At 37.8% G+C, this 26509-nt stretch overlaps 1 long non-coding RNA gene across 1 annotated transcript; it reads left to right on the top strand.

Annotated features, from left to right (window-relative positions):
• The first annotated feature begins 23767 nt into the window (after positions 1–23767).
• On the top strand, positions 23768–26250 carry LOC139356759 (uncharacterized). The gene is made up of 3 exons (XR_011609152.1): positions 23768–23880; positions 25604–25743; positions 26080–26250. It is a non-coding gene; the product is annotated as an uncharacterized lncRNA (long non-coding RNA).
• Positions 26251–26509: the final 259 nt, after the last annotated feature.

The following is a 26509-nucleotide window of genomic DNA, read 5'->3' as shown; positions in this document are numbered from 1 at the left end:
TTAAGTGCACTTCCTCCGAACTACCATGAGGCCGTGTGGGGCTGTTGGCTTCTGTGGTGACAGCAAGGTCTTTGGATGCTATTTCTGTTTGCTAAGATCTCACTCTTTCTCCACCCAGCTTGAAGCCACCCAGGTTCTACGTGAAGGGTTTGGAGGCCATTATAAGTCAGGCAACAGCTTTCTCATTGACGTGGTCAATGGGATTATTCTGAGAAACAATGAAGCAATGGCCCTGGCTGCAACCAACAGAACGCCTGCTGCCTTGGAGTTGCTGTTTTTCAAAGCTAATCTTTTTTTCAGCTCATTTTTACACTTAGACTTTATTACTATGTAAAAATACAAATATCAGAAGAAGCATAAATTTACTCTGAGAGGATATGACTGACTTAATCTCATGAGATAGCTTGACTCCATACATTTATGTTCAGGTGTTATCAATTGAATATTTCATATTAATCAAGGAGGATATGATTTTACTGGAGGAACCAATTGGTGCTGCTGTCAGTTTTTCCTGTGTATGGTTCTATCATCGTTTTCATTTGAGGGTAGGAGAATTTCTTCAGACTCTGAGCCAAAATAAGATCTACGAAAAGGTGACATGATCTATATTCTTAATTTAAGAACCTGTTTCTAATGATCAATATCTGCATCAAAAGTGTAGTTTTTATGCTTTCACTTTAAATATAGATCAAGTAGCACTTCTCACTCGTGTATTTTCTTCATTAAGCATTTAATTTATTACACTTTTTATTTAAGGCTTGGGATGAAGAAACTATTAATTTATAAAATAAAATAAATTTTTGACTGAGTTTGAATTCTGCTGAGAGGAGGCAGCAAATTGGAGCTGAAACTGGACAATATGGGCACTTTGGTGGATTTTAGGTGAATAATAAGGTATGCGTGTTTGTTTAAATAATCACTAGATCAAATTTCCAAAGAATAACTTGCTTCTAAAGGGATAATTATTTGTTCACTTACAGTAAAAACACAGGGGAAGCAAGGTTAAGCACTCAGTGAAAGTTTCAAATCTATACTGGTGTTAGGACAGGGGTCCTCAACCCCCAGCGTGTTAGGAACTGGGCTGCACAGCAGGAGGGAGCAGCAGGCAAGTGAGTGAAGCTGAGCTCCACCCCCTGTCAGATCAGCTGCGCCATTAGATTCTCATAGGAACATGAACCCTATTGTGAACTGTGCATGCGAGGGTTCTAGGTTGCATGCACCTTATGAGAATCTAATGCCTGATGATCGGTCACTGTCTCCCATTATCCCCAGATGGGACCTTCTAGTTGCAGGAAAACAAGCTCAAGTCTCCCACTGATTCTCCATTATGGTGATTATGTAATAATAATAGAAATAAAGTTTGCAATAAAGGTAATGTGCTTGAATCATCCTGAAACCATCTCCCACCACACCTGCCCCCCACCCCCCACCTGTGAAAAAAATTGTCTTCCACGAAACCAGCCCCTGGTGCAAAAAGATTGGGGACTATTGCATTAGGGCATAGATATGAGCCACCCACAGACTGAGTTAAGGTAGGTGTTTCGTGTTCACCTTGTCCTTAGGAATTTAAGCAAGGTTACCATGCACCAAACAAATGGTACTTAAAAAAAGAATGGGACAGAAAGACACTTTTACTCATGTCTTTTTCAATAAAAACAGCCCAGTTCCTAACACGCTGGGGGTTGAGGACCCCTGTCCTAATGCCAGTATAGATTTGAAACTTTCACTGAGTGCTTAAACTCGCTTCCCCTGTGTTTTTACATAGTTCCTCAATAAAAATAATAGTTCCTCAATATTTATTACACAATTTCTACATCCTAGACACTGTGCTAAGTGAAGGAGCTCTGGCTCATTTTGGTAATTGCCTGATACCATCTAGCATGACCCCACCTTCCTCCTTACTGCTGGTCTACAACGACCAAGTCCCAGGCTCTGGAAAATGTCTTTTGGACAAATTCAGCTTTCCTTGTTTTGAACATCTGGGGGATGTTTTTTGCACTAGCTGTCGGGGTCTTCCTGCTCTTTTTTCTAGTTAGCCATCCATGTGATCAGCCCAGGACCCTAGTGTAGCTTGTCTAAATGGTGCTCTGATAATGGCTATGTCCCAATCGTTTTGGCAGTGGGATTGTATTTGTCTGGGTGTGGTTGTTCTGCTTCTACAGGACATAATAGAACCTGCAATTCATCAGAACTCTCAGCCCAATCAACTAAAAACAGATTTCCTCTAGCACTGTATACTTTTTTAAAATTTTTCTTTATTTTCAGGCGGAGTTTTGCTCTTGTTTCCCAGGCTGGAGGCCAGTGGCACAATCTCAGCTCACTGTAACCTCTACCTCACGGGTTCAAGAGATTCTCCTGCCTCAGCGTCCTCAGTAGCTGGGATTATAGGCATGCACTACCACATCCAGCTAATTTTTTAAAAAATTTTTAATAGAGACGGGGTTTCATCATGTTGGCCAGGATGGTCTCAAAGTCCTGACCCCAGGTAATCCACCTGCCTCAGCCTCCGAAAGTGCAGGGATTACAGGCATGAGTCACCATGCCCAGCCACTCTATACTTTTTAAACAAATTAACTTGTTAAATAAATACTTGTGAAACAAATTTTAAATTAAAAAAATTTAACTTGTTAAATTAAACTTTTTTTCTGAAACAAGCACTTTGCATTTGTTGAACAATACTTTTAGTATCAGGAAACTATGGACATGTAATGAATTTCCATAGTTTCCATAGAAATAAAGGCTTACTTCTTCAAGGGATTTCCTAGAGGAAGAGTGACAATGCCTACCTTGATGCAATTTGCTTTTCAGTGAAGATCTTTGCCTTAGACTGTCCCGAGCATAAGTGGACACTAAGCAGGAAAGAATTGTAAGATTTTTTTTCCTTAATCCTAGTTTTTTTTTTTCAACCATTTGTTTGGCAGTGTTCAGAGAAATATGGCCACTCATCATTGCCAAAATGGATACTTTTTTTCTTTTTAGCAGCAAATATTTTTTGAGGATTCTCAGAAACTTTTATGGTTTTTGGTTAAATTTAAAAAAAGATTTTAACAATGAATTTTCAAGTGTTTACTCTGACCTGTGATAATTAAAAGGAACTCAAAATATGACTATAATATATCAATTATTTATATCTGATATGTGTCTGAGATAAGAAGGAAAAGAGGGAAAAAAAGAAAATATTTTTTACTCTTTATTAAGCCACTCCTAAGTAAGTAACTCCTGTGTGTTGGTGTGTTAGTCTGTTCTTGAACTGTTACAAAAAATACCTGAGACTGGGTAATTTATAAAGTAAAGAGATTTAATTGACTCACAGTTCCATCGGCAGTATAGGAAGCATGACTGGGGAGGCCTTGGGAAATTTTCAATCATGGTGGAAGGTGAAGGGGAAGCAGACATGTCCTATGTAGCTACAGCAGGATGAGGGCAGGGGAAGGTGCTACACCCTTTTAAACAACTAGATCTTGTTAAACAACCAGATCTTGTGAGCACTTACTCACTGTCACGAGAGCAGCACCAAAGGGGAAATCCGTCCCCAAGATCCAATCACCTTCCACCAGGCCCCACCTCCAACACTGGGGATTACAATTCAACATGGGATTTGGGTGAGGACACATATCCAAACCATATCAGCCGGGAAAATATAATTAAAACCAAAATTTTTCTCCCAGCCCAGGAAACCTCTCCACAAAGGTAGTTTAAAGAGAAAACAGTTTTATTATTAAACAAGCATAAAACCAGAATGTGATGCACATCACAGACAATCCACTAAGAGGCTGCAAAGACAGAAAGAAATCTCATCCCCTTAAGCCAAGTATATACAACTCATTACATACACGTTTTCAAGATAAACAATAGCTATACTCAAGTAAGAGGACTCAACAGTATGAATTGTCACATTAGTTAATCCTAATTTTACCTAATAACTGGGGTGATCATATGTGTTAGTTAGTTTGCTTTATCCAGAGGAAAAACACATTTCTTCTATTCTTATGACAGGAGGTAGATTTGTAACTTGGAGCAAGGCGCCTACTGAAGTTAGGCACTTACATTTCCACAAAAGCTAAACGATAGATGCTATTTCCCTTGAGGTTTACATTTCAAAGAGAAGCATTTTAAATGTTCCAAGGAAAAGGAGGGGAGAGAAATCTGTTTCCCCATTTTCCACGGGAAGAACTGAGCAGCTTATTTTAAAATTGTATTTGTTCTTATGTGTGTAACCTTGCAGATAAATCATTATTTGGTTTCACAATTGTCTGCTAATAAAATCTACTATGTAAATGTTTATCTCTGAGTATTGAGACCATGTGCAATATTTATAACTTTAACTTTGATGAATGTAACCAGTCTACAAGCTGAGTTCCCTGGAAATTTGGAATCTCTTCCATAGCACAATCTTTCTCTGCATATTCTAAGGAAATGGAGTTGCTTTGGAAACAAAAGATCTGGCTTATGTGTTTTCTTAGGTGCTATGACCCTTGGTCATAATTCTGTGGCATGCCCAACTTTTGAGATCCTTAGTTAATTTGTGTAGAATTAATAATTCTTCTTTTGATCTTCTTCTCAATTTAGTTACTGTTAATGTAGATATTTTTGCCTCATACAATCCCCTTCTTGCTTTCATCTCCAACAATGGCTCTCAACACTAGCTCGATGTTATACCCACCAACAGACTTTCTATAAAATGGCAGTGTCCAAAGACTCCACCTTCAGAGATTCTAATTCAGTTGATTTGTGGTGGGACCCAGGCATCAATATTTTTGAAGAATTCTATTTTGCAGCTGAAGTTCAGAACCTCTGATCCAGAACAACAGATTGGTCCAATAAGCCACTAACCAACAGTAATAATTACTCTTTGTAAGCTGACCCCATGCTAATCTTTTTGGAATGCTGGGAGCTTTCACTTTACTGGACCTTTCATATAATGGCAGACACCTTATAGAGGAGACCCCATTATCTTCTACACCGTCATCACCACCACCAATAACTATAAATATAAACTATACATTGGAATCCTTGGTACCTTGCACAGAGCCTAATAGGCACTAGATATATCTTTTTTTTTTTTTTTTTTTTTTTTTTTTTTTTTTTTGAGACGGAGTTTTGTTCTTTTTGCCCAGACTGGAGTGCAATGGCACGATCTCGGCTCACCGCAACTTTTGCCTCCCGGGTTCAAGCGATTCTCCTGCCTCAGCCTCCTGAGTAGCTGGGATTACAGGCATGCGCCACCACCCCGGCTAATTTTGTAATTTTAGTAGAGATGGGTTTTCTCCATGTTGGTCAGGCTGGTCTTGAACTCCCGACCTCAGGTGATCCACCTGTCTCGGCCTCCCAAAGTGCTGGGATTACAGGCGTGAGCCACTGCGCCCGGCAGGCACTAGATACATCTTTATTGAATAAATAACAACTGCCTAGTTATTGAGCAGTATGTAAGAATCAAAGAGGCAGAATATGTACTTCTTAAATGTAAAGAAGATCTCTTCTGACATTCCAATCTTAGCTCTAGGGACATAGGATCATAGTAAAATTCAAGTACATGATTATTTGCTGTTGAGAATAAGGTGTGATCATGGTAAGCTTTAGGCTTTAGAAAAGGGACAAAAACTCAAAGCCAGAGAAATTTGAATGGTAATTGATTCCTGATTATTTAAATATTTTAGTTATAAAAGATCAATAAAAAGTTTTCTGCTATAACCTATTTATCTCTCCACTGAGGAAAAAAAAAAACTACATCTGGATGCTTTGTAAAGTTATCTCTATGTCTTCCCATCTTGACTTGGGTGGAAGGGTAATAGAAAGAAGAAAATAGATAAAGGAGAAAAATTAAGGAAATACATCTCCTCCTTTAGGAAGGAAGGGAAAAGAAAAATAAGTGAGTGAGGAAAAAAGGAAATTAATTAAGTGGACTTTTTTCCTCTAGAGAAAGGGATTAGAATAGGGCTTTTTTTTTTTTTTTCTTTAATACAGCACAATATTGTGTTAGCCTAAAAGACACCTAAACAATATTTTGGAACTTTCTGTCTTGGCATGCACCTTGTGCCATTAGCAAATGTGCTTCCTACCCCCTCCTTCCAGCTCCCAGCAGATATTTAACCTGGATTTTACCTATGAGTGATCCAGAGAACTCTAGTTTTCCCAAATATTCCACATTTTAAAAAAGAACTCCTGGGCAGGCAAGTCTGAAACACTAGGTGCTACAGTCCAATGTATACTAGCATATTAAAGGCCCAGAGAAGCCTGCAATAAAGAAATCTGGTGCACATTAACCTAGCATTCTCCCTGAAAGCAGGAACCCTAGAGTTACATAACACTAGCAGCCGTGGAGCAAGAGGTCTGTATTAGACATGCTGGGGATACATTGTTAACCCATTCCACCACATTTTCCATCCTATTACCTTAGTTTTATTATTGTGGGCTTCTATTCATTTGCGTCACAGAATACCTAAGACAGAGAGGAAAGAGGTTGAATTTAGGAAAACAAGTGGGAAAAAGAGGAAGGTGAATAAATAATAATAATAATAATAGTAATAATGGTAATAAAAGACCGAGAAAGATCTAGAGCAACAATGGTGTTAAAGTGGAAGCCCAACCGAGGTATATTACAGCTAATCGAGGACTTTTCACACGTAACATCTGATTAAGGGAGAAGGGAAGAGAAAATGAGGGACCAGGCTGCCTGGGTCACTGCATTTGTGATGACAGGATTCCTACTCTATGCAAAAACAGATGTGATCTAGTCTTCAGACACTCAGCCTGTTCAAAAGAATTGTGATGAAGGTGAGCTGAGCTTAAGATAAGCATTTTTCAAGAAGAGTCAATACAGAGAAAGAAATGTCACATTCTTTATGGTGATTTTAGAAAAATTTCTCTGATTCTTCTCTGGGACATAGTTATGACCCATATTACATTTAAAGAAAAATCTTGTTTGGCTAATATTATCTCTCAACGACCTCGTTATCTAGTGAAAAAATGATCATAACCAAAACCCAACTAACTATAACCTTGCAATAGCTAGAGAAACTTTCTTCATTATACCACACTTACAAAACCAAATGCCAACAAAAGAAGCTGACAGGAAGGATTTACAAGATGTGCAAAAATTCCTGCAGCATGAGTTTGAGTTCCAAAGTGCTTTCATTTTGAGCACCTAATTTGGTATAGACTGGGCAGTCATGATTATCTCATTTTGCAGATGAAGAAGGTCAAATGGTTTGTCCAAGATCACATCGCTATGATAGCTTTCTTCCAACTCCAAATTTTATTCTTGTTCCAATACATATGCAGTTTACTATACTATGCCCTTGACTTCTATGGTAAATTCATACTTAAAATTCAAAGAAAATGATCAGTTAAAAGCTAAAAGCCAATGATTATTGAGAACTTGCCTTGTTCCAGGCCCTGTTTTAACTTCTTTACACCATCATAGTTAATCCTAACGCTATTCCTAGGGAGAAGGCACTATCATGATTCTCATTTTACTGATGAGGAAGAAAGGCTGGCAGGGGTTGGTGGTTCTGGAACTAAGACTCAAGTCTGTTTGGTGTGGGAGCCTATGCTTTGCCACATTGTTGTTTGTCTTCATTATCTATTGCTCTTGTAAAAAATTACCACAAACTCAGTGCTTAAAACAATGCAAATGTATCATCTTATAGTTCTGGAGGTCAAAAATCCAACACGAGTATCACTGGGCTAAAATCAAGGTGTAAGGAGGGCTGCATTCCTTCTGCAGGCTCTAGGGAAGAATCCACTTCTTTGCCTTTTCTGGTTTTTTTAAGGCCAGTCACATTCCTTGGCTCCTGGCCCCCTTCCATCTTCAAAACCTGCAACGTTTACCAGGTTTCATGTCACTATCTCTGTTGGGTCTCTCTGATGTCCCCTTATAATGACCTTTGTAGTTATATCGAGCACACTTGATCCAGGCTAATCTCCCTGTTTTAAGGTCTGCTAATTAGCAATGTTAATTCCATCTGCAACTTTAATTTCCCTTGGCCAGGTAACCTGACATATTCACAGGTTACAGGGATTAGGACATGGACATCTTTGGTAGTTAGGAAGGGTGGGGGCATCGCTCCGCCTACCACACTGTTCTTTCTCTTTTTATAGAAGACAAGATTTAGAATGCAGTACTATATCCACTTAGGGAGAAAGTGTTACCCGAATATTTTAGAAAGGCTTTAAAAAATAGATCTGTAAACAAAAATGACTTGGTTGAAAATGAAACAAGAAAATATGATTTTAATTAAACAACCTGGGTTTGCAGCACTGTGCGGTTTACAAAGTGTTTTCACACACATCTGATCCTCGTAGATAACCTTTGCAGTAACTAGGAAAGATCTGACAGTTAACTAACCCCCTCCCGCCCTCCTTTTCTTGCTTTCTTTTTCTTTTTCTTTTTTTTTTTTCCTCCTTTGGTTCACAAATGTTTTTCCTAAAATAAATCATGCTGTGCAGGCCTAGTAAAAATTATAATTTTAACCTAAAATAAATATATTAAAATTTTCCACAGCTTTCTATTACTTTTTGGTTTAGTTTTCAAGGAACTCTGCCTGTGGGAGGAATTCTAAGTATCATTTGCAGATGGCAGTTTCTTGATCTGGTTTAATCACGTCAATGAGAGGAAAATGAGAAGAAGGTATTGTTGGGAGAAGTAAGAATGAAGTTGCTAAAAAGGGGGCACTTATTCATTTGAGAAAACCATATTGAGCACTTACTATAGGCCAGGTACTGTTCTGGGATCTAGGAATATAGTAATGAATAAAACAGTCAAGAGTCCCTGTCTAGGGAGCATAGGCATCAATTTCTAGAAGAAGAGCTTGATAATGGACAAATTAACAAGTGTGTATATATATATACATATAATATTTAGCAATGATAGGTGTTGGGAATTCTGGTGGCAGAATTGTTATTTAATATGGGATGGCCAGAAAAGACCTCCCTGGCAAAGTACCATGTGAACAGAGACCTGAAGAAAATAAAAGATACAACCATGTGTTTATGTGGGGAAGAGTGTTTCAGACACAGGGAGTAGCCAGCCCAAAGACCCTTAGGTGAGAATGTGTTTACAATATTGGAAGAAGAGCAAATAAAATGGAGCAGAGGAAGCAAACTGGAGAGAAATAGGAGATGAGTTCAGAGATGTGATGCGGACCAAACCATAAGCAAACATTTGAGGAATTTGGTTTTTAATCTAAGTGTGATAAGGATCCACTGGAGGATTTGGGAGCAGAGGCGTGATGTGATCTGACTTTAGTTTTGAAAGGATTGCTCTGCCTGTTGAGGATGGGGAAGGAAATAAGGGATGGGGAAGAGTGACCAGTTAAGAGGCTATTAAAATATCCTACCTGATGGTAGCAGCCGAGGTGGAGAAGGGGTCAGATTGTGAGTACATTTTGAAGGTCTACCTGTGAAGATGACTGATGAAGGGGAAATCAGGTATGAGAGAAAAGGAAGGTTCATATATAACATCAAGATTTTTAACCTGAGCAGCTGAAAGACTGAAGTTGATATTTACATAGATGAGTAAGACTGGGGACAGAGTAAGTTCAAAGAAGTGAATGAGGATGATATCTTTGAACATGTTAGGATTGAGTGGCCTATTGGGCACTTGAGTATCAGTATAAAAAAGAGTTGGATATGCAAGTTTGGACTTCAAAACTGGAAATACAAGTTGGGAGTCATCAAAAGATTGGTTCTTGGTGTGCATTGGTATTTAGACATTGGAGAACAGAGGAAAAGATCAGCTGAGGAGGGACCAGTGGAGACAGGAAGTCTCCAGTGGAGACAGGAAGTCAAGTGAAGAAAGTACTTCCAGAAACAGCGAATGAAAATGCAACTGGTAGGGGGAAAAACATAGGGCTGAAAATGAACCATTGAATTTTTAATATAGAGATTTTGATAACTTTGACAAGAGTTTTTGCAGCACGTGGCATGGTGAAGATGAAACTGATTGGGGTAAGCTCAAGAGTGATATGGGGGAGGAAGTAAAGACAGCAAGTATAGACATCTTTTAGGAATGATTTCTATCAAGGAGGCAATACAATGGTATAGTAATGGACAACATCATATTTCAAGGGAAATCTTTTCTAAAAATGGGAGGCTGATAGGAAAGAATGAATAGAGAGGAGAAACTGATGATGCAGGTGGAGGACAGTTGAGCAGGTGAGAGTGCACGGAGGGGCAGCCCAGGGAAGCATTGACCATCCCTAGGACCATGGAAAGCGACCAGAGGGAAGGCATAGGATGCCAGCACAGAGGCAGGTAGATTGGTGGATGTGGTAGGGGCATGTGGTACTTCTGAGAACTTCTGATAACTCAGTGAAATAAGATTTAAGGTCATCGGCTGACAATGAAAAGAGGAAATGGGATGTGGGGTGTTTAAGTAAAGAAAAGCTATCATGTAAGAGAGTAGGAAAGTGGGTACACTAGGAAAAATGTGATTTCCGCTAGCATGGCTGGTTAGATTTCAGCATGAGTCTGTTTTTCTTTAGCTTTTCCTGGTAAAGAAGGTTAAAAATCAATCGTAATAACTGGTGCTATAACATTTTTAAATTTTCAAAAATCCCTCTCTCTGGATCCTGATAAAATATTATGAGGGAAGTCTTTAATGTGGACCAATTTCTAGGGGTGTTTGCATTTTCCACAGTAGGAGAAACTCTTACCTAATACCTGGTGACTTGATCATGGAATTTCAGACTTTGGAAATAAGGTGGTTGGGGAAATATTTTTGGGGAGTGGTTCCAATTCCTGTTCCTGAAATACCAGCATATTGTTATCAAATGGTACACAAATTTGGAGCTTTACAGAAAAGCAGTTATAATTTCTGATATTTTTGATAGAGGCTATTAGTTAATGGTAGCGTGAGCATGCCACTCAACTGCTCTAGAAACAAAATAATAGGAACAAGGAAAGGTTTAAGGGGGTAGGATGATGGTAAATCTTTGTTACTGTCTCGTGGTTGCCTTTTAAAGCTGTGATTCTTTCCCAGGGTTTCTCACCAAAGAAAATGATAAACATCTCAATGATTCCCAATATTTTCTCTTTGTAGTCCTTTGGCTCATGATTAGGATGCCAAACTTCTAACACCTTTGTAAAATGAGAATATAGTGGTATCCTCATAGCACAGGACACTAATTCTGGTCACTGCTTCCATTTAATAAAGACAAGGAGATGTCTTTCTCTCTCTTAAATGGCAGAGCTAACCTTATAATCTGTCATAGCTTTGCTAAAGCAAGAGAAATCTGAAAAAATCTTCTGACACATTTTTCAAGACTTCTGGAAAAATAGTATATAAAGAACCAAGAGAGGCTGACATAAAATGAAGACAGCTTACTGTTCTGTCTTTTGCCTTAATTGGATATGCTGTTTTATAAGAAGCTCTATTTTATTTTCATGTACTGCAAGGAAGAGCAGCATAGTTTGATTAAACTAGAAAGATCTTCATTGGTGCTTTAACACAGTTATTCTATGTTAGAGCTCATGATGTGGACATAGAAGTCCAGAGAGGTTGAGGGGCATGATAGTGTTTTCTGATCCAGGCTACAGTGGGAGTCTTGGATCCTGACTGGACTGTTCCCAAACAGAAACCTAAAGGTAAATAGCATAAAATATAATGCAACACAAAGTGACATTCATTGTTTTTAACATTTATAATTTATTGGTTTTTCATCACTGAGTCATTATCTCATTTCTTATTTATTTATCCATCTACCCTATTAAACAAACATTTATTAAGTATCTACATGGTACTTAGACTTCATGCTAGATGCTGAGGATACAGAAGTTAGTCAGTGATAGTCCTTACTCTCATGTAGCACACAATCTAATCTTCCAAGGTAGCCAACAGTACTGGGATAAATCATGTCCCTGCCAAAGTTCACAACTCAGAATCTCAAAGTGTGACCTTATTTGCAAATAAAGTTTTGCAGATATAATCAAGTCATTGTAAAGTCAAACTGCATTAGGGTGGGTCCTAATCCAATGGCTGGTGTCCTCAAAAGAAGAGGAAAATTTGGACACAGATACATACAGAAGGAAGGTGGTTATGTGACGTCCAAGCAGAGATTGGAGTTAAGCTCCACAGACCTCTTGCCAAGGATTGCTGACAACGAGCACTAGCTAGGCAGAGGCAAACAAGGATGATCCTCTAGAGCCTTCAGAGAGAGAGAGTGGCACTTCCTACACCTTGATTTCAGATTTCCAGCCTCCAGAGCTGCAAGACAGTAATTTCTGTTGTTTTAAACTACTTAGTTTGTGGTCATTTGCTATGGCAGCCTTAGCAAACTAATATAGATACTTACATTTTGATACATTTACACTGATCTCCAAACATCTTCTTCCTGCCCTTCTTCTTTTGTGAAATCATTCCATTTAAATAGAAAAACTTGCAAACAAGTGCTTTGTTACAAGTTGATTTGAGCTGCTCTATGGAGACCCATCCTCTTTTTTCCACTCATCTTCATCAGTACTTTTGTCTTCATTCAGAGTGGATGCTTTTTTTTTTCTTTCTTTCTGTTTTTTTTTTTTTTTTTAAGTACATCTATTTGACAGTTTGCTTTCATAGTGAAAGTATTTTTGTGGTGGAAATAAAGGCTGTTAGTAGAAGACTTACTAGAAGCTAAAGGCTTTTTTTTTTTTTTTTTTCCCCAAACAGCATGTGAATGGTTTCAAATTCTTTCCCGAATTTCAAATAACTTTTTGTGAGAAGCAAAGATGGAAGGAAAATGATATCATGGCTTCTTAAAATTAAATGAAATTTCTACTTGGCCACGTCTTAATAAACAGAAGCCAGCTAAGCCATATTTCTTTTATCTGCACAAAATGAATGGCATTTCAATCAATAGATCCAACAGCAAAGAGCAAGCCATGGTACTTACAGCTGCCAATGTCAAATATAGTAAGTACTCAAGAATACATTGGCAGGGACAAGTTTTGTGCAAATGCTGTTTCGTGAAAAGCAAATTCTCATAGTAATTGTTGGTGACCATGGAGATCATGTTCTAAATTAACATTGTACGATTATTGATTTGGAGGTAGGAAATGCACTTATTCCAAAAGCTCACTACCTAGCAACCACTGAGGCAGAGTCACCCAATCAGAAATAATCTTTCTCATAGAACTACGGAAGTCAAATTGTATGTACAATGTGTGTGTGTGTGTGTGTGTGTGAATGTTCAAAAATGGCCATGAATATTCTGTTACATGCAGGTATATTACTTTTCAAACCTGTTCAAAACTAGATTGTTTTATAAAAATAAGAAAAAGCATTAAAAGCTCTATTAGGTGCTTGGGAAATGGAAAAAGTATAAATTACTTGCATAGGTTAGATAATTTTTATGTTTTCTTCAGGGACAAACCTTCATTCAACTTGTCTTTCCTACTTCCTCTCTTCTACTGTACACATACTCTCTTTTTTTTCTCTCTCTTCTCTCGAGACTAACCAGGTATAACATCTCAGAACTGAAATATACAGAACTATATGGCCAACACAACCTCGTTTCATGTGGTATTTCTTTTAGAATACTTCTTTCTGCGATAGTTTCCTGAGATAATCATACCCAAAATTAATCAGAAAATCTCAACTTGATGTAAAACAAAATGTAACTGGTTTTCCCTGAGGTGAATGATTTCATAAGGTACAGCCATTGTGAGGTGCCAAGTCTAAGTTTACTTGTTTAACTCATGGAATTAAATATTAGCCACAGGAAAATAATGTTCTTCAATGATGATAAATGTTTGTGCATCTACTTTAAGATTCTTCTAATTTTTCTCTTAGATTTTAATGTATTGGAAAAAAATTTGATGTCACTGTATAAAAGTGGAGATTTTTTTTGTTTTGGAGATCGCAGGGACACGTATCTTAAAAAATATGTTATAATAGACTACCACATGTAAGCCCTGGTCATTTTTTAACCAAATTTTTTTTTGAATATTTGATAAAACATAAGAATAAACTGAGCTTCCATAGTATAACTATGAGCGTAAAATACTAAAAGATCTTGACCTCCTTTACATAGTACACTCATAGAATTCTTATTGATGTCTGGTTAGTTTTGATCATATCTCAGAAAAGAAAATGGCTACTCATTAGGAAATAATTTAATTCTACCCTAATGCTTTGCAGAGGAATAGTTATGTGAACCACATGTGTAACTATATTCCAAACCCCTAGGAATTGGTCATAAATTTCTCAAAAGTTTATTTTTTAATCTGTTTAGATAACCTTAGCACACCTTTCATCATGTTTAATGTTAAAATCTCTTAGTTACTGTTGAGTGCCTACATGAATGGTGAAACGCTTGGAGAATTTGGGCTGACAATTTTAGCTATTAGTTATTAAGCTGGTTACGTTTATAACCACTGAAGTAACCACTGAATTAATTCTGTTTTTTTTTTTTTTTTTTTTTTTTTTTGAGATGGAGTCTCACTCTGCCGCCCAGGCTGGAGTGCAGTGGTGCCCTCTCGGCTCACTGCAGGCTCCGCCTCCCGGGTTCATGCCATTCTCCTGCCTCACCCTCCCGAGTAGCTGGGACTGCAGACGCCCGCCACCATGTCCGGCTAATTTTTTGTAGTTTTCAGTAGAGACGGGTTTCACCGTGTTAGCCAGGATGGTCTTGATCTCCTGACGTCATGATCCGCCCGCCTCCGCCTCCGCCTCCGCCTCCCAAAGTGCTGGGATTACAGGAGAGAGCCACCGTGTCCAGCCTGAATTCTTTACTCAATTTCTATCTTCTGTTTTAGGCACACTACAATTCGAGATGCTCTATTTAGTTTAAATAATATATCTCTATAAACACATAACTGGAAACACAAGAATATATATAACTTGAGGTTAAGATCCTTAGCTGACATTAGTGATGTGTTCCATAACTCATCCATTAACAAATATTTATTTGTTATTGGCAAATATAGAGGACCAGGCATTGAGAATTTAGTAGTTAAAAAAAAATATTCCTGCCTTTGTGTAGTGCACATTTCATGATGACTTTAATCGCATTGTAAACTAAATATTTAGTGAAAGGTGTATATAAGTTTGAGCAATGTAACTAGACTTCTTATTGAAGTGAAATTTATATATAGTGTAATGTAATGTACAGATAGGAAGTGAACATTTCAGTGAGTTTTGATAAATATATACACCTGTGTTAAGCACAACTGTTGTCAAACTACGGGACATTTCCAGAATTTTTCCTTGTGCACTTTACCACTGAGTTTATACCTCACAGGAGAGATTACCGTTCTAATTTCTATCGCCACAGATTGCTTTGGCTTGTTCTTACACTTCATATAAATGAAATTATAGAGTACACATTCTTTCATGTCTTGCTTCTTTCACTCAGCATGAGGTTTTTGAGATTCATTCATGTTATATCAGTAGTTCATTCCTTTTTATTGCTGAGCGTTATTTCATTGTATGAATATATCACAATTTGTTTATCCATTCAAATGTTGATGGACATTCGGGTTGTTTCCAGTTTTTGGTTCTTATGAATAAAGCTGCTATAAACAATCTGGTATAATTTTTTTTCCATACAAGTCTGTTGTCAGATATATGCACTGTGAATCTTTTCTCCCAGACTGTAGCTTGCATTTTCATTTCTTAACCATGTCTTTTGATGATGAGCAGAAGTTTCTCATTTTGATGAAGTCAATTGTCAATTTTTTTTTTATGATCAGTGCTTTTTGTCTCATCTTTAGGAAAGCTTTGCCTCCTTGAACCACAAAGGCATTCTGTTTTCCTCTAGATTTAGAGTTTCAGCTTTTGCTTTTAGGTCTATAAGCCAGTTCGAGTTAATATTTCTGTGAAGTGGAAGTTAAACTTAATTTCTTCCCCATCTAATTACTGCATCATTTTTGGAAGCAATTATTCTTTTCTCATTGAATTGCTGTGGGACATTTGTAAAAAATCCACATACTTGATCATATGTTTCCAGACTCTCTATTCTGTTTCACTGATCTTTTAAAAAATTTTATGCAATACCATACTTTTCATAGTAAACATTGAAATCAGGCAGTGTGAGTTGAAATTTTTTCTTCTTTTTTTTTCAATAATGTTTTGGCTATTATAGGATATTTTCACATAGATTTAAGAAACAACTTTGTGGTATCTACTTTAAAAAGCTCACTGGAAGTTTTATTGAAATCGTGTTGATCAAATTAAGGAGAATTGACATTGTAATAATATTTAGTCTTCCAACCCATAAACATAGTATATCTCTTCGTTTATATAGGTCTTCTTTTATTTCTGTCAGAAATGATGTATACTTTTAGATATCTTTTGGTAAATTTATTCCTATTTTCTATTTCTTGGTGCTATTTTAAATGGAATGAATCAGTTTAAATTTCACTTGTCAAGTATTTGCTGTTGATACATGAAAATTTAATTAACTTTGCATATTACCCTTGTATCCTTTGAACTTGGTCAATGTACTTACTAGCTTTGTTTTATAAATCCCTTAGGATTTTCTATGTAAAGATGATATTGTCTGCAAATAAAGACAGTTATAACTAAATTTTCAAAATCTTAGTAGGAACTAAAATGTTATTGAGGTACAAAAAATTAATGATGTAGTTATAAAAATGAGCCACTAAGCCTTCACCATTTCAAGGTTATGTGATGAATCTGAGACAGAGTTTATTTATATCCTTATTTACCTACATAAATTGAGTACTATCCATTAAAAATACAATGTATGGCCAGGTGTGATGGCTCACATCTGTACTTCCAGCAGTTTGGGAGGCCAAGGTGGGAGGATTGCTTGAGGCCAGGAGTTTGAGATCAGCCTGGGCAACACAGTAAGACCCCATCTATACAAAACATTAAAAAAATAGCTAGCCATGGCAACATACACCTATAGTCCCTGCAACTTGGAGATTGAGGCAGGAGAATAGTTTGAGCCCAGGAGTTCAAGGTTACCATGAGCTATGATCATAGCACTGCACCCCAGCCTGGGTGACAGTGAGGCCCTGTCTCTAAAAACAGAAGAAAAACTACAATATGAACCATATATGGAATTAAAAATTTTCTAGTAGCCACATTTAAAAAAGTAAACAGAAATGAATATCATTTACATTGGTATTGTATTTAACTCAAGATATTCACAATTATCATTTCAACATATAACCAGATGCAAATTATTAACGAAGTATTTTATGGTCTCAGTTTTGGTACTCAGTCTTTGAAATTCAGCATGGCTTTCGTATTGTACAATATAGATCTAGAGGATAAAAAATATATAGAAACAAAGAACTTGTAGTTAAATGACTCTATATTTTGTCTTTCTACAAATGCACAGAACCTGATAAAATAACTTTAAAATTTTACTTTCTTAAGGCACATGTTGTGATACTGTGGACACTTTTCGTTGTTAAGTACTATTTTAGGAAGACAATTACGGTAATTAAGAGCCCAAACTCTAAAGCTAGACTAATTGTTTTTCTAAGTTTCCTCCATTACTTACTATTTGAGCTTGGACCAGTTACTTATTTCCTCTTTGCATTCATTTAGAAAATGTTACTTCATCTCTAAAATGGGGACAATAATATTACCTATCACACAGAACTTCTGAGAGTTAAATAAGCTAAGACTTAGAGAAGTTAAAAGAGATCAAACAGTGCCAGTTTGCACTGGCACATAGTAAGCAGTCAAGAAATATTAGCTATATTGAGTATTCACTGTGTGTGTGTGTGTGTATGTGTGTGTGTGTAAACACCTTGTGTATGAGCTGGGTGACAAATGAATCCAGTGGAAAGATGTGTTCACTTATGTCCCTTTTGGTTGGTCTTATGGTTAAACTGAGCTGCATATATCAGATTGATATATTGAAGTGGAATAATTAGGAACATGACACTTACGAAGAATGTGTCTGTGGAACCGACCAAAGAAGCAGCTGCCTAGTCTGGTCAGCCAGGAGAGGTTCCATCTAGGGATCTCAAAATCACTCCAAATGGACTTTTCAGACATTTTCTATGGATACATTTGCTCTAATTTCTATTTCTGGTCCCTAGCTGCTAGTAACCTCTGCTGCCTCTATTGACATCTGGCAGCTCTCTGGATCAGTAACTTAAGTCAAATTACCTTTTTCTCTTTGTTTTAATAACTATTCCCTCATAGCCTCCTCTCTTGAAGCCAGAGACAGGACAGAATTTAAAAAAAGAAGCCCCTCTGAGGCAAAGTCTTAGATTTTTGAAAGAATCTATTTTGGACTCACTTTAAAATCCATTCATTTTGATAAATATAATCTAGCATGTGTCTGGAGCCAGACCAGTAAATTTGTGAAGATTCTCAGCTTCATCTCAGTACTCTCAGAGAGACAATAATTCTGTACTTCGGCAGCATAATGAGATTTATTTGCACAACTTCCATGAGTGTATCTATAGAATGTTCTTGTGGGGGAGAAGGGTTATTCAAGTGCTATCATCTGACTTTCCTGCTTTCAGTAAATGTTTGCTATTTGAGATATTTTTCTATGTATGTGTCTCTTAGAGTTTCTTTGCTTTGTGATGTGTTCTTCTCTTGGGAGGCTGGCAGTGTAAGTGGTTGACAAAAAAAAGCTAATAAATCTGAGGTTAATAGGGCTCTAGACAGCGAAGTACATAGAATAAGGAGTCTCAATAGCTGCGGAGTATTGGTGAAGAAGGAGCTGTCAACAGAAAGCCTGATTATTGTGAAGGGCAGGACAAAGCTCAGAAAAATTCCAGATCAGTTTTCAATGTGCTGAAGTAGCGCCTCACATCAGCATATATTTCTCCCATGGGAAGTAAAGTTGGAGCAAAAGGAGTCAAACAAAGATAAACTCTCTGTGTGATTTCAGACATCTTAGCTTGGATTTTAAGGTAGTATATGTATGTGGGATACCTTGAGAGGGCAAAATATACAGAAATGAAGAGTGTTCAGACTCAGGTGAACAATACACTTTAAACGTTGTGTAAAGAACTAGTGTATTAGTCGGGGTTCTCTCAGAGTGACAGAACTAATAGGATAGTGTATACATATAAAGGGGACTTTATTAAGTATTGACTTAATGATCACAAGGTCCCACAGTAGGCTGCCTACAAGCTGAGGAGCAAGGAGAGCCAGTCCAAGTCCCCAAACGGAAGAACTTGGAGTCTGATGTTTGAGGGCAGGTAGCATCCAGCATGGGAGAAAGATGTAGACTGGGAGGCTAGGCCCCTCTCTCCTTTTCACGATTTTCTGCGTGCTTTATATTCACTGGAAACTGATTAGATTGTGCCACCAGATTAAGGGTGGATCTGCCTTCCATAGCCCAATGACCCAAATGTTAATCTCTTTTGGCAACAGCCATACAAACATACCCAGGATTAATACTTTGTATCCCTCAGTCCAATCAAGTTGACACTCAGTATTAACCAAGGCAACTAGCATGGTGAAACCTGCATTTTGTAAGAGTTTGCCATCTGTGTTGCTTTTGAGGCTTCATAATTTAGTTTCTCTCTGTACCTGCAGGGAAATTAGGTACATTTAAATATTGACTGCTCGTGGTTGCACAGGCCGGGTGAACCTGCCCATTCAGCTGGATCTTCCGGCAGGAACTTGGCTGAATGTGCAGACAGTGACTGCTGACATTTGACTGTCATGGTGGCCACCTCAATATTGCTTCAGTCACTTCCTCAGGCAGCATGAGGGAAATGTGTTACTGTGGCGGTAGATGTGACTTGCTAGTGGGAAGAGGGTTTCTTTTCTTTAAAATCTGAGCATAGAATCTGTGATAGGGATAAAGAAAAGATCTCACAGTTTCTAATATGGACTATGTAAGAACAGTAAGTGGTTGAAACATTGTATATCTGAGGAGTGGAATCAGGAAAGAGCGCCTACAGTGTACCTCTGACATAGGGGCATACTTCCTGAAGAAGTTAGCTATCTCCGACTTATAACACAGGTGTTGGTTTCCCTTAAACTCAAGAAAACTACCTCTTCAAACATATACATTTCTTATATTGAAGAAAGAAAAGCATCCCATTTAAAGATTACATGTCAAGAATTGGAGTAAACCAAGGCTTCCATATAAATTGTAAGTCTCTCAACGTTTATTGAGTAGGCAATTTATGCCAAGTTTATTTCTAGATACAAGGTGGAAGCAGGGGAGGGTTCTAAACAAGCAGGGGCCAAATCCTGCAGTGATCTCCTCCAGCAACAACTCCTGGTCTACTGGGTGTCCAGCTTTGTACAAGGCTGGAAGAACAGATGGGTAGACCTTACGGAATCCGTGGGGGTGACTGACCAGTCCACATACACCTTCTCTGGAGACTGCCATCTCGCTCTGAGAGAGCGAGGGAAGAAAGGGAAGTATCACTGACAGAATAAGTGAGCACGCTTCGCCCCCGATAGCACTTCACCTTCTGCAGCCTGGCAGCACTGCTTGCCATTGGAGTCATTGGATTACAATTCTTTTCTAAGAATCAACTTTCCTTTTTGGCTTATACTAGTTTGAATGTTATCTTTATTTATTTCTTTTTTTTTGAGATGGAGTCTTGCTGTGTTGCCCAAGCTGGAATGTAATGACATGATCTCTGCCTTCCAGGTTCAAGCAATTCTCGTGCCTCAGCCTCCGAAGTAGCTGGGATTACACGGGTGTGCCACCATGCCCAGCTAATTTTTGTATTTTTAGTAGAGACGAGGTTTCACCACGTTGGCCAGGCTGGTCTCACGCTCCTGACCTGAATGGCCGCCTCGACCTCCCAAAGTGCTGGGATTACAGGCACGAGCCACTGCACCCAGCCTGGATATCTGTTATCTGTTATCTTTTGATGGAAGTCAGACATTTATTATTAAACAAAGGAAAAATGAATAAGTATAAAATTGAAATAGAAATAATCCTTTCTACTCTAATTTCCATCTTCTTGCTATACATGCGCGTGCGTGCGTGTGTGTGTGTGTGTGTGTGTCTTTTTCTGAGCTGCTCAGGGTACCCCTTCTCTTTTCTTTACCCTTTTTCTCTTTTTAATTTTCCTTGATTTCCAGGCCCTCATAATGATGTCCATGTAAATGAGTCCTTATTTTTGTCTTTCATTTCTGTCTTTTTTTAAATATACTTTAAGTTCTAGGGTACATGTGCACAACGTGCAGGTTTGATACATAGGTATACATGTGCCATGTTGGTTTGCTGCACCCATCGACTCACCATTTATATTAGGTATTTCTCCTAACGCTATTCCTCCCCCAGTCCCCCAGTCCCCAACAGGCCCTGGTGTGTCATTTCTGTCTTTTATGGACATTATGATGTGGTAAAATTGGACTATTCAGTGATATGACAGAAATCTATTTTACACATTAGTGTATTTGTTATTACTAAACAAATATAGCATTTATGTAAACCACAGCCTTTGTCTATCTCAATCTCTGCATGTCCAAGTCCTACCTATTTGAGTCAGCTTAAATGCTGCATCTTCAACATGTCTTTCTTATTCCTCTTGCTTACTTCATCCTTCTCCTCCTCCTCCCTTTCAAAACTATCTACCATGGCAAATAATGTCTCCCCTTGAATTTCCCACACTATTCTAAGTGTTTTATGTGTGATAACTCATTTAATACTAACCATACCCTATCATGTACATAACCTTGTCATGACCACTATTTGACAGATGAGGAAATTAAACAGCAACAGTCATAAAACTTTCCAAAGTTCATGCTATTAGTAAATAACAGATCTAGGGTTCACACCTAGATGTTCTGGTTCAAGGGTCCAGGTTTTTAACCTTATTCTATAATGCCTAACTATCTCCAGGGCCTTATGCCTAGTAGTGTTGATGAACACTGCCTTTCCTGCTACACGCTAATCGTCTTGAGTGTAGAGCAGCTGTCTGACTTTCTTTGTCTCCCACACATTGCTTAGCAGGGTGCCTTGTACATTCCAGAAACTCAATAAATATTGGGCGAAGGATTGATTCTCTTATTTGTTACCGTATCACTTTCGGTGGTTTGGTTGTCCCTAAATTTAACCAAACAACATATTAGTTGTTGGTCAATATGTTGATTTATCCAAAGCCTTATTAAGAATAGAGTAAACCATCTCCTTTGCATCTTTCATGCCACCTCTCACCTCCCCCGGCTGAAGAAGAATGGAATTGGTTTGACATGACAAATTTTGTGGGCTGCTTCCAAACAAGTTAATAACCTCCAGGATTTTACAAATTGATCTTTTTCTTAATGAATTGCCCCAGAAACTTTCAGTTTTGAGAGTTGGACTAACTGCTCCATAATTCATGAGCTAGTACTGATGCTCTTCTTATAGTGTAGGATGAACTGATTAATTTTTTGGACATTTTGGAAAATCTGATATGGATGACTAAGTCCCTGGCCTGTTTTGAATCTTATTTCTTAAGTCCTCTGGTAGGAATTATATTATGTCTCTGACAATAGTAGCCTTTGTAATGAGAACTGAAACAAAACAGGCATTAAACATGTCTGTGTTAGCCAAGGGCTTCATGTGATTTTTTTTAAAAGGATCAAATTATATTCTGAAGACTCAGACCTAATGGAGAGAGGTATTTTATATTTAATGATCATGTATTGATAACAAATAATGATTTATTTGCCCTATGGCAAAAGATTTAGCTATGGCATGCCTTTCCTGCTCTCAGAATCACTGTACAGAATCACTATTTTTTTCCCCTATTCATTGCCCATTTTTGAAATTCAACCCCAACTCTTGATATTTAAGCAAGTTCATGTTCATTTGTGAGCTGTTTGCACAGCAAAATTTAAACAAATCTTTAATGCACATTTGTCAAGAAAATGGCATTAAAAGTAATTGTGGAGCCCAAACTCTCTCTGCTGATTATGATTAAAGTAGAATCGTGTTCTATTTAAAAGGTCCTGAGACTGATTATGGGGCTTGGGATACTGTAGAGAGGATAGTGGTGGTGGCTGCAAGCAATACGCAGAGCCTCACACCAAATGAATGGTCAAAATGTTAATGGATGGTAATTCTGACAGTTATGATTCACTAATATGAATGGCCTTTGGGAAAAGTAGCTGTCTTGGACATTTGGATCATGTCTTTGTTTGGGCTGCTATAATAAACTACCACAGACTGGGTGGTAGTAAACAACAGAAATTTATTTCTCACAGTTCCAGAGGCTGGGAAGTTCAAGATTAGGGCACTGGCAGATTTGCTGTCTGGTGAGGACCCATTCCTGATTCATAGACAGCTGTCTTCTTGCTGTCACCTCAGGTGGCAAAAGGAAGGAGAGAACACTCTAGGGCAACTTTTATATGGGCACTCATTCCATTCATAAAGGTTCTGCCCTCATAACCTAATCCATGTCTACAATCGCCACCTCCAAATACCATCACGTTCAGGTTAGGCTTCAACATTTGAATGTAGGGGGAACATAAGCATTCAATCACAGCAGCTTGGAATGGTGTGTTTTTGTTTCATTGGTTTTAAATTTGTTCATAGAATTTGAAAAGTTATTTCACTAGTAAAAAAAAAAGTCCATGGAAGCAAAAATTTCCTCTAGTCATGAAAAACTGTAATTTTTTACACAAGTCTCAGATCTCATATTTATAAAAGGAGAATCTTGTCATGCAAGGTGTCTTTGAATAGCCTGCTGGGTGGATTTGAGAACTGCAGTATATTATAGGGTGAGGAAAAGAGTAAAACACACAAAGAGAAAAATAGACACAGAGTCTATCTTTAAGGACTTATATCCTAGTTGGTTTTTAAATGTTGAAAAGTAATGAACATATATAGCAGAAACACAAATGCGTCTACAATGAATTACAACTCTAGAAAAGTATCATGATGTCATAATGTTTGGCTTGAAGTGGAAGGAATTTTGTAAGTAGAAGCTATGATCATTTTGCTATCGAGGGATGGCAGGGGGATGACAAATCAAGGCCACAGCTACTACAGATATGATAAAGTAAGAGTCCATCTTTTGAGTCTTGTCCAAAAACCTGAGTTCAAGACCAGGTTCTTCCACATATTGGTTCTGGGATTGTGGGAGGTTTGTTTAAGCTCTGGGCCTGTTTTCTCATATGTAAGATGAGGAAGTCCAATTATTTGTCCCCCGAGGTGCCTCCTAGTTTTAATATTCTTTAACTCTACAAACTGATGGGACTGCCTGAAGGCCCACAGTTTCAGTGGTTTGATGAATCTGACCAAGTGGTTGGCTTACCAGATTCTGTTGGTTGGTTCTGGCGACCATGGTGCTAAGCAGGAATGTAGGTGAGGCAGGGAAAGGAAGGACTTTCTCTATATTTCTTTGTCATTGGAGCTGATCTCCATCTCTACCTCAGTCTTTGCAAACCAATTATGAATGTAGAGTTTCTGAAGCAAGGCTATAGCTATTCATGGGACTGCATCCACCTTAGGTAACAAAGAAGGAAACAAGGCTAGAGTATTCTGGCACCTTTTTGCCATAGAGTCAATGTAGTGCGGTAGGTAAAGCATTGACTGGCTCAGTGAGTTAGATAAATTGCTTACCCTCTTTGAGCCACATTTTCCTCATTGGTAAAACTTGCCTAATAATAGTATCTATCTCACAGAGTAGGCTTAAGGATTTAAGAAAATAATCTGAAAAATGGTATTAATTGAGTGGTACTAAAGCCAGGCACTTTGTATGAGCTTTGAACTCTTACTTAATCTTACTTATTTCTCCAAAAAAGTAATGAGAATGTTGAGTAGAGTCTGAGGTATGCTAAAATAATTAGTTGAAAGACCATTAGACTGGGGCAGCTCTAGTGCCCTGTGTTAAGTAAGCAACGTGAAACCCAAATCAATATAAGATTTCATATTCTAGGTCAATTAGAACCACTAATTACCCCTAACTAATGACTTTCCACTATTTAGGCTTAACCAATCAAAAGGTGCCAACTAACCTCTGACTAAGGACTTCCCACTGGAATGATCCCGATAAGGCAATTGCTCCACTACAACCAATCAAATATTTTCTTTACCTTGCTTTAGTTTATAAGAGCCTACCCCTCATGCTGCTTCTTCAGTAGAGCTCAAAATGGCCCACAGTCTGGAGCTGCCTGATTCATGAATTGCTGTCTGCTCAAATAAACTCTCTAAAATTTTAATGTGTCTTAGTTTATCTTTTAACAGGTGGTAGAGAGGGAGGAAAGAGAAGCACTAGAAACAATGTTTTTATAGTGTTGTAGCTTCTCCTAGATCTGGCCTCTGTCCCACATATTTGCCTCAGTTTTCTCATAATTCATAGGAAAATTGCTGTCAAATGTGTGACCCCCCCTTTAAATTTCCAGAGGAAAATAAAGAAGCAAGAGAAAGTTAGTGGACATGGATTAGTGGCTAAATATGAATGTGGTTCTATCATTTCATGTTCCAATAGATGCTTTTTTAACATTCTCTAATTCTTCTCCACATTTCAACTTGATAAAAATCATTTGCTGTCCTTATGTTCAGTTAGTGGATTTCTTCTGGGAGAAAAAGAGCTTTTAAAAAACCTACTGTAATGACCACAGCACAAGTGAATCCTCTCTGTAAATTCACTTGTATTTTTTCCTTGAATATTGTAATGAAATGTAGGAATAAATTTAACATCCCCGAGAGAAGCAATGGTCTCCTATTCTATTACTTTCAGGCCCACTCTTATATTGTTAATTTGTTTTTGGTCTCCATAGAGGGCAGCCTAAGACAAATTGCATTTAAAGTGAAACAGGAGTGATTTGGAAGACATAGGGTAAAACTGGCTCAGATGAAGATTTTGAAACACTGTGGTGTATTATCTAGAATGACTGAGATTCATTCCCTTGAGAACTTTGTAAGTAGACTGGCTTCCTCCTTGTTTATAATATTTCAGGGCAGTGATAGCTGAAAGAGTGTGTGTGTGTGTGTGTGTGTGTGTGTGTGTGTGTGTGTGTGTGTTGGGGGTGGGTGGGTATTCAAAGGCCCTTCCAGTCCAATTCTTCACAGTTTAATACCAAAGGGGAAGGGACCTTCACAAAGAGCCTTTATCATTAGAGCCAACTTAATGACAAAGAGCAATTAAGCATTTCTATGGTGGGTAGTATTCTGTGTCTGTTAGCTATTATTAAAACTTATTGAGTTTTTGAAGGGATTTATCTCTTGTTGCCTCTCTTTGCCTTTGGCTCAATAGGGCAATGAAATCGGAATTGCATGCCTGCAACAACATGGGGGCGTTGCCACAGGATGAAAGATGTTACCAATTTAGCCTGACGACCACTTCAAAGTCAAGAGGAGGAACAGATGGGTTGGCATTGGAAAATTCTCCCACTTGCTTAAATAAAAATAACTCGTAAAATACTAAAGATGGAAAATTGATTTTAAAAATTAAGCAAATACAATTCAATTTTTTGTTTCTATTGGTTTTTTTTGGACGATAAAGTTGTGTCTGATCTAGGATCAATCAAAAAATAGTTGTTGAGGGCCTAATATTCTATGTTATGAACTATGTAATACAAAATTAATGAGTGTTAAATATGTGGACTGCTTCTGAAGAGAGTATGTATGATTACCTGGACAAGCTACACTCACATGTGTGTATGTGTATATATGTGTGTGTGTGT

The sequence above is a fragment of the Macaca nemestrina genome, chromosome 1 (genome assembly GCF_043159975.1).
Source record: "Macaca nemestrina isolate mMacNem1 chromosome 1, mMacNem.hap1, whole genome shotgun sequence".
Lineage (NCBI taxonomy): Eukaryota > Metazoa > Chordata > Mammalia > Primates > Cercopithecidae > Macaca > Macaca nemestrina.
This window is presented reverse-complemented; position numbering and strand designations above follow the sequence as displayed.